Here is a 9,381-nt window from a genome sequence, read left to right as displayed (position 1 = left end):
GCTTCACCAAGGTCTTTCATTGAGAAGTTACCGGATAACCATAATTTTACCGACTGTAATAGAGCAATGTCATTTCCCATTAACAGTATATCGTCCACATATAGTATGAGAAATGTTATAGAGCTCCCACTTGCTTTCTTGTAAATGCAAGTGTTAGACAAGGTGCCGGACGGCCTCACCCGGGCGGACCGGGGGGTGGACACCTCATGGCGATGTAAGCGGTGATTGGCGCCGAAAGCAACCAATCGTGGAATCAAGCTGCTCGGCAGGACCGGAGCTCGGAGATATGGAAGAGTCGCCACCCACGAATGGGAAAATGAACACCGATCCCTTGCGGGAGACCGGTGTGGGTTCGAAAAACTTAGGTACGAGCCGAGAAGGCTAGCTCCTTTCCGGAGAAAGGCTACTAGGCACCCCGACATCACCCGGTTATGAACCACCGGCCTCCTACTCAGCGTGTTAGGCGATAGAGTGTCTGATACACGCTCACCTTTATTGCTAAAGGGTGTCTTTGTCATTTTACCTTTTAAACATGATTCGCATGTTTCCAATGATTCGGAATCGATTGGATCTATAAGCCCATCTGAATGTAGCTTTAGCATGCGTCTCTTGTTTATATGGCCTAAACGACAATGCCACAAGTAAGTTGAATTATCTAGCTTATGTCTTTTGGTATCAATTGCAAAAGCAGGAATTTTGTTATCTAACACATAAATCCCATTTTGTGAAGTTCCTGAAAAATAAAAGATCGAATCTTTAAAAAATTGCAACTCTTGTCTTTTATTGAAATATGAAAACCGTCGTCAACAAGACGGCTAATAGAAATAATGTTACGAGACATCTCAGGAACGTATAAACAATTCCTTAATTCTATTACAGGCCCAGAGGGCAAAGGTAAAACATAATCTCCAATTGCGAGGGCGGCAACTCTTGCTCCATTTCCTACTCGCAAGTTTATGCTTCCTTTCTTTAGTTCCTTAGTCTGATTTAGCTCCTGCATATTTGTACAAATATGAGATCCACATCCGGTATCAAGTACCCAAGATTCAGACTATGAAACTGTATTTATTTCAATATAAAACATACCAGATGTAGAAGCACCGCCTTTGCCCTTCTTGAGGGTGGCTAGATACTCCTTGCAGTTTCTCTTCCAATGCTCATCTTTACCACAGAAGTGGCATTCTCCTTTGGGCTTCTTCACTTCCTTTCCCTTGGACATAGCTTTCTTACCTTTCTTGGGATGTTTAGGATTGGGAAAATTCCCTTTGCTCTTCTTTGATCCCTCAATTACAAGAGCCGGTATGGTCTTGTCTTTCTTCATATTGGGCTCAACTGACTTGAGCATATTTGCAAGCTCTTCAAGAGAGGTTTGCAAGTCATTCATCTGATAGTTCATAATGAACTGTGAATAACTTTCTGGGAGGGATTGAAGAATTAAGTCAACACTTAATTCGTTATCCATCGCAAATCCAATACTAGAAAGTTTGGTAATGTAGCCAATCATCTTGACACAATGTGTCATGACTGATGTGCCCTCTTGCATCCTGCAACGATATAACAGCTTGGATATCTCGTAGCGTTCGCACCTGGTTTGTTTCCCAAACAATTCCTTTAGGTGCATAATGATGGAATTGGCATTCATCTCCTCATGTTGCCTTTGTAATTCCGATGTCATCGATGCAAGTATGATGCATCCGGCATGATCGTCATCAGCCTTGTGCTTCTGATAAGCATCAATTTCCTCGATGGGAGCATCATCTTCAGGGACAGGGGGTATCGGTGTATCAAGTACATACCCAATTTTCTCAAACTTCAAAACAATTTTGAGGTTACGAAACCAGTCGGTGAAGTTTGAACCATTCAGTTTGTTATCGGTAAGAATGTTTTGCAGATTGGTTTTAGTCATGATTTTAAGAGTGTGTTTAAACAAAACCTGAGAGTGAGAAAGAGTAAACGTATGTCATTCATTTGCTTTAAAGTATAACAATCTAAAATTATAGGCCTTTTTAATTTATTTCAGATTGCTCCCACTATTTTGCCAAATTAATAGCCCTCCATATTAATTCGAAGAATTTCACAAATCCTTTAGTGAGCTAGGATCCTAACTCCTGAGATTTCGCCTTGAGTTTGCTTAACAAGCTAGTCTCATTTGTTAGGTAGATTCATGTAATCAATCACATCTCGAATGTGACTCCTAGGTTATTGGGTTACTAACCACATTAGTAACTAATATGCTATTCACATTAATCCCAACCATATTGCCCATTAGTTTATGACAACATGAGTTTGCTCATCCAATTATCATAATCTAATTTAAGTATTACCCCATATTCATGAAAGAATGACTTTCGATAATTCAGATGTTACCATAAGACCCCAAGCTTGAGTTTGCTCAACAACCCAAAGGCCCCCAGTACTGTCGGCTGAATTATAATATTAGGGAGGGGCAACCGATTTTAATAACTTGCTTATTTACTTAACTTTTTAACGAGGGATTTTATTTAGCTCTCATAATCTAACTTAGTCTTGATTTGCTTTAGCATACATCAGACACATACATTCACATACATTGGCGTTATGGACATATCATCTAAATTATTCCGTCGAGCCAGAGACGGAATAAAAGGGCAAACCTAAGGAAATACTAACTATTACATATTTTTCTTTAGGTCCTCCGTCTTCTCCATGGCGCCTTGAAATTACATATTAATTTCTATACTACTATAAGAAAACTTCAATTGAATTGAAGGGAATCAGATGAGAGGAGAAATTACAATAGATAGTAAAAAGGCAGGACGCGCAGGCCCTATTTTAAAAATACCAAAAGACTAAAAGAGGGTCCAAATATGTCCATAACTCCAAACATGCATAGACTCAATTAAATAAATTTAATTGGTTGATTACATAACCGGCTTATGTAATATTTAGGTTAATCACATTAACTCGTCAAATTAACTTTCATCCAATTTTACTTCTAATCGTTTTGTATCTTTATATTAATTCTTGGATTAATATAACCATATAAAACGTCGATTATGCATGTCCCAATTATTTTGATTTCAATTCATTTAACACTTTGATTTACAACTTGGTAAAAACAAACTTTTAAATGAATTTTCATTCGATAATCAAAACAGAAAACTATTGATTTCCGAAATATATATATATATATACAAATTATATTCAAGCCGATTTTAACAATTAAAATCAAGTGGGATTCGGGCCAGGGGCCCGAAACTGGGCTGCTGCCGTTTGGCAGCAGCCCTGCGGCTGCGCACGCGGCTGCTGTATATATATATATTTTTATTAAAACATATATATATATATATATATATATATATATATATATATCTGGTTTTAAAATGGTTTTAAAAACGATTTTCAGAAATAGGAAAAACTACAATAGATTTCCGTTTTATCTTTTAGAATTAATAAAACTAATTTTATTAATCTAACTATAAAACTAATAGATTTTGTTATAATGATTATCAACCGAAATAATTAGGAACATACGCATAATCTATTTTAATTAACAATTAACTAAAATTTATTTATCTTTAGAATTAATTAATCAAACAATTTGTTAATTAATCCTAACCATAAATATTTATTCAATCATATTGAAAAACTTCTAAATTTTCATATATGAAATAACGAATTTAACGATGGCTCTGATACCACTGAAGGAAAATTAGGCTAAGGTATAGCAGCAGAAATATAAAAATTTTAGCCTATTTCCTTTTAACCATAGGATCCGTTAATCGTTATTTCATATAAAGAGGGATAAGAAGAAATACCTTTCGAAGAACAATCTACCGTTGTTAAAGAAGCGCCCACAACTCTTCTCCGAGTTCCCAAGCACGAAGTAAAACACGGTGAGGTTAAGTAAGAATCAACCGTATGAGATGCAACCAAAATAGATTGCCTCTATTCTGGCCGTATGCAACTATTAAATTAATTTCTTCAAGAATTATATTTAATCTTTGCATAACGGAATGATTTACTGAGTATGTTATTGGCAAGTCTGTAATCATTCCCCCGGAGTCCGTTAAGAAGACAGGTTGATTCTGTCGTTAACCCTTCCGTATTAGTTACAGTATAATTCGATCCTTTATCAACTACATCCTTGAACTGAATCTTATGACTATGGGTGATGTCAAGTCACATATAGCGATACGTTCGTTTTACTTGTATAGGCCGAGTCAACTCAAAATAGATAGGTTAAGTGAAATCTGTATTTCTTACTCTTAAGCTATCACTTTGCAAGGATTTAGAGTCGAGTCTTCCACAAGCGATCCTTGGATGTATCTCCCATTAATCGGGAGTGATAAATGCTCAATCCAATGTATAACTACCCTGACATTACCTCCTGTGACACCCAACCTTTGCCGTTCACACCCCAGAGTCATCTCTGTTAAGGATCGTGGGACAGCAGGATCAAAGTCTCACATTCAGTAATTCAGGATGACCAATTAACATTCCTTTGAGTCTGAGGATTAGTTATACCTATTAATACCAATGAGATGAACAGGTGACAAGGATGAATCTACCCATCCTGTTATCTCAAATCGGATCCCCAATCCTAATGAACGACGTTTCATCGGATCTATGTAACTGTCCAGATATCTATATATATGAAGCTTGTGAGATCAGCTTTTTGTCGGACAGAAGACATTGTTACATACAAGTCTCAACAGTGATATATCAATCCTAAACATATCACTTGACTTGGGGTGGTTTTAAGTTTATTAGTTTATTATAAAGTTTTGTCTCACTTCATGCTTGTATGAACACTTTATAATCACTTTAAACAAACTTACGGATTTCCTTTTATTAGACTTTATTTAGTGCTTAAAAGGGATTGCCTTTATATAGTTATAAAACATATATCTCATTAAAACAAATGATATAAAGAACAATTCATTTACATTAAGTTTGTATCCTAGAACAATTGTCTATAGGACACTAAACCCCAACAGGGGTGGAGGGCTAAAATTGAGAGCCATGCTCGAGTCCGAGTCACCTTCCTCATTGGAATGGGCCGCCCCCGAAGTCTCACCCGGGCCGGAGGTCGGACGCTTAAGAGACTTAAAGGCGTTCTTCTCCACGGGCCGAGGCAAAAGGCTCGGGAGGCGATCTAGGGCAGTTTCACCGAGAGCGGTGAGGGCAAAAATGGTGACGAGGTGGCCAAACCCGAGCTTGGCCCGCTTCCGGATGGGCGTGGAGTGGAGATGAGTGGCCACATGGTAGGCGAGGTCATAAGTGAGCCCATTGGCACAACAGTAGAGGGCCAACAGTTCGTGCTTGTTGAGCTTAGTGGACTCGGACTTCCCCGGGAAGTAGAATGAGATGAAGCGGTGGAGAAGTTGGAGGATAGGGTCCCGGATGAGAGATGGGCGGAGGTTGGAGACATCGTAATCCTCGGACCCGGTGATGGAGGTCCAAAAATCATGAGCGGAAACACCATCAGGCCAACGGGAGATTCCACCCTCCGCTTGGTAAGTGAAGTGGTGTTGGAGCCATTGAGTGTCAATGGAGAAGGGGCGGTTGTGAAGGCGGAAGTTGAAGAGGGCGGCTCCGGGGACGTTGTTGGAGGTGAGGGTGGTGTAGAACTCCACCACTAGTGACGGGTACACCCGCCGATGCGTGGAATAGAGATCATACCAACCGAGGGTACAGAGGCGAGCTTCGAAGGGAGCGCCGAGATTATAGTGATCAAGCACGCTATCCGAGATGTACGGAAGCTCCTTGACCGTGGCCGCGCAAAGATCTTCGTATTTTTGGGCCTCCTCCTCGGTTAGGATATGAAAAGGAGCCCGGTACTGGCGGGTGAGTGGTGGAGTTCCCTCCCGTTCGGGAGGTGGAGGTGATTGTTGGTTTTGTGCGAAACGGGAAGACCGGGCCCGAGTGGACAATGGGGGACGCATGTCGGCGGTGTGCTTTCGCCTAACCATAGTGTGATTTGAGGGGTTGAGAGAATGTGGAGGAAGGTTGTGAGAAGGTTGAGGGAGTTGTGAGGAAGGAGGAGAAAATGAGGGGTTTATATAGGGGAGAAGTGGGGAATCCAAGTAAAACTCGGATTCCCAGAGGGGTACGCGGGGCGTGAAGGGGCCACGCCATGCGTATCCCTCCCCCTGATCTTTATTAACGCGAAAATGGCATGGTACGCGGGGCGTGAAGGGTAGCACGCCTCGCGTATAATGCCTCCTGCCCCTTTTTGTTGGAGAAAGAGGCGAGGACGCGGGGCGTACATGGGAGTACGCCTCGCGTAAGAGGAGGAAGTTAAAGGATTTTTTTCGGTTTTTTTAGCAGTTTTCTTATTTTTAATTTTATGGTTTATGAGTTTTTAATGAGTTTTTAATTGATTTTATGATTTTTATATTTAATTATTAATTCTGTTTAATATTTTTATGTTTTTAAATTGTAATTAAGGAGGTAGTTAATGCAAAATTTATTGTGGAGGGAAGTTGAAGATTTGAATTTGAAAAGATGGAGGTTGATTGGATGGAAGAGGAGGTGGAGTGTGGAAGTGGGAAAGGTTCATGGGGAAGAGGAGTGATGGGAAGTTAGAAGAAAAAGCTACCATGGGAAGTTGTGATTCACAACTCCCCGAGGATATGCGAGGCGTGCCCTGGGGCACGTCCCGCGTGTCCTCACATGTGGCGTTTATTAAATGCTAAAGCGTACGCGGGGTGTGGTAGGAGGGGCTCCCCGCGTAACGTGTCTTTTATTTAGAGAAACATGTCAGAAATGCAACTACGCGGGGCGTACTGGGTGGTACGTCCCGCGTGTTTAAGAATTTTTGGATTATCAATGGGATTTGATTTTCTTTTAATTTATAAAAAATAAAATAAAGATAAAAATAAAAATCCAAATGAAAAAAAGAAATAAAATAAAAAAGAAAATAAAATGAAAATAAAAGTAAAAATAAAAATTTCAAGTTTAAAACTAAATTCGCATAAAAAGAGTAATTAAATAAAAACAAATTTATGATACATATAAATAAGAGGTTCGAGAGATTCAAACCAATGCTACGTTTAGAGTCGAAGTAGCTCGACTTTCTCGTGCGGCGGCTCAATGTAAGTTGTCCGAGTTGGAACTTGACGGGTCCGAACCTCCACTATTCATGAGCGTTATCGCCTGTCCGGATTCCCGATTTTTGCCCTGCGGATTTTGTTCGGTGTTCGCCGAGAGGGTTCCTAGTGGCCTTTCTTACTGCTGACGGTTCAGATGGGCTACTTGGCGGCTAAGATCCCTGCAAAAGACCTCGCTATCGGAAAGACGGGTTAATATATCCTTCAACAAAGACGTGACCGATTGGCCATGTACATTATCGGGAGGTGGAGCGTTCCGATTACCGGGCATGGCTTGTGATTGCCCGAGCCCGTTTTCTCGATATTCTTGCTCAAAGCCGGATGGGGGCCTCAACACGTTATTATTATTGCCATATGACAAGTTCGGGTGTTGGTACCGAGGCCGCCAACCGCTGTTATTATTATTGTGATGGTGATAGGAGTTCGGATTAGGATTATACCTTGGATTGCCTCCTACATAACTTATACTCTCGATGTCGCCGGCGAAAGGGCTACCGGCTTGGCAATTGAGTTCGTCGTGGTCTCCACCACAATGATTGCACATCAGGACATGTGCACTTTTGTTGAGGCTTAGCTGGGCAATTAACGAGTCAAGTTTCTTATTCATCTCCGCTATGGAACTTTTCGGAGCCTCTTTCTCCACAGCGAACATTTGGTGTCGCGACGGTCCGGCAAGCCGATCCTCTTGCCACTGCACGCTTTTTCTCACGAGCTCGTGAATGAGCTCGTAGGCCTCACTTGCTGACTTCCGAAATAGATCCCCACCTGCAGCAGAATCAACAGTCGCACGATTAGTGGGGGTTAAACCGTGGTAAAAGGTGCTTACCAAGTCGTGCTGTGGGATGTCATGGTTGGGGCAATTTCGGAGCAACTTCCGGAACCTAGCCCAAGCTGCATGAAGGGCCTCGCATTCCAATTGCCTAAAAGACGTGATATCAGTCCGTAACTTGACCGTTTTGGACGGTGGAAAATAGTAGGAAAGGAACTCCTTCTCGAGCTCCTCCCATGATGTGATGGATCCCGCCTCCAATGAGTGTAGCCATTCCAACGCCTGTCCTGTTAAAGAAAAAGGAAACAACTTTAGTCTCACAGCCTCAACAGGAACACCATTTTGCCGAGAGGTGTCGGCACACATAAGGAATTTGTCGAGATGTTCGTTGGGGTTCTCATGGAGTTCCCCTCCGAATTGACCGCATTATTGTATCAGCTGGATCATGCTGGTCTTTATCTCGTACGTGTTGGCCGGTATCGTGGGGGCGACAATTCCGTTACGGTTTTGGGGGCGATGCGAAGCAAGAATCTCCAACATCGAGCGTGTGTCGTTGCCCCCGCGGATGTTGTTCACATGCGGCCTTTGGTTTCCTTCGGGCTGGTTGACCTCGGCGTTGGGGTTTGCCATTTTTCCTCTCCGAATCCTACAAAGAGTACGTTCAATTTCGAGATCAATAGGAATGAGAGGGCAACTTCGAGATCGGGTATGCGTAAAAAGAATGGAATAAAATATGATATCAACAAGAAAGAATGATGTTAGTAAAAGTATATATAAACAATCTATACAAAAAGAATGCTTAAACTAACAATAAAACGTTTTTGTCTATTATTGCAAGATGTTATAAATCCACGGCAACGGCGCCAAAAACTTGATGGCACGAAGCCTAGCGTAGTGTTTCCTTACGACGAAATGTATATTATGATAAGTGCGTTATGACTATGGATGTGATCTTTCTAAATGCTCTATCTTTACTAGACGTCACTACTTAGGGGCAAGTGTACACCGTCGTATCAAGTAATAATCCGGTTAAGACCGGGTATCGAATCCACGGGATTTATAACTGCAAGTATTAAACGACTTGGTTTTATACGTTATTTAAGCGGTGAATACTTTGGGGTTGATGTGGGAACCAACTACAAACTACTCCTAACTACGGGTGAGGCGAATTTATATAACAAAACTCTATGGAGTGATATGGATGCGATAAGTTATAACTATGACAAATAACGACTTCTAACGTTTATATGGTTGATGGTTTGCTCTTGCAAAGACGACTATGTGTAGTGTAACCGACCCGTGAAGTACTTAGACTACGTGGTTCCTAGTCAAGGCGTGTCTAATGCTTGGGACCAAAAATTAGGGCCCGTAAGTTCCGTGGCTTGTCAATTCCTACGGTTTCCGGTTTGTCACTTCCGGTAAGGCAACACCTATATGAATCCCTGAAGATAGCCCAAATGGCATCGGAAATCGCGTTCTCCTACACAATAATCAATTATGAATATCAAAACAAGCAAC

This window comes from Euphorbia lathyris, chromosome 9 (assembly GCF_963576675.1).
Source record: "Euphorbia lathyris chromosome 9, ddEupLath1.1, whole genome shotgun sequence".
Taxonomy (NCBI): Eukaryota; Viridiplantae; Streptophyta; class Magnoliopsida; order Malpighiales; family Euphorbiaceae; genus Euphorbia; species Euphorbia lathyris.
Note: the sequence above shows the minus strand (reverse complement) of the source record.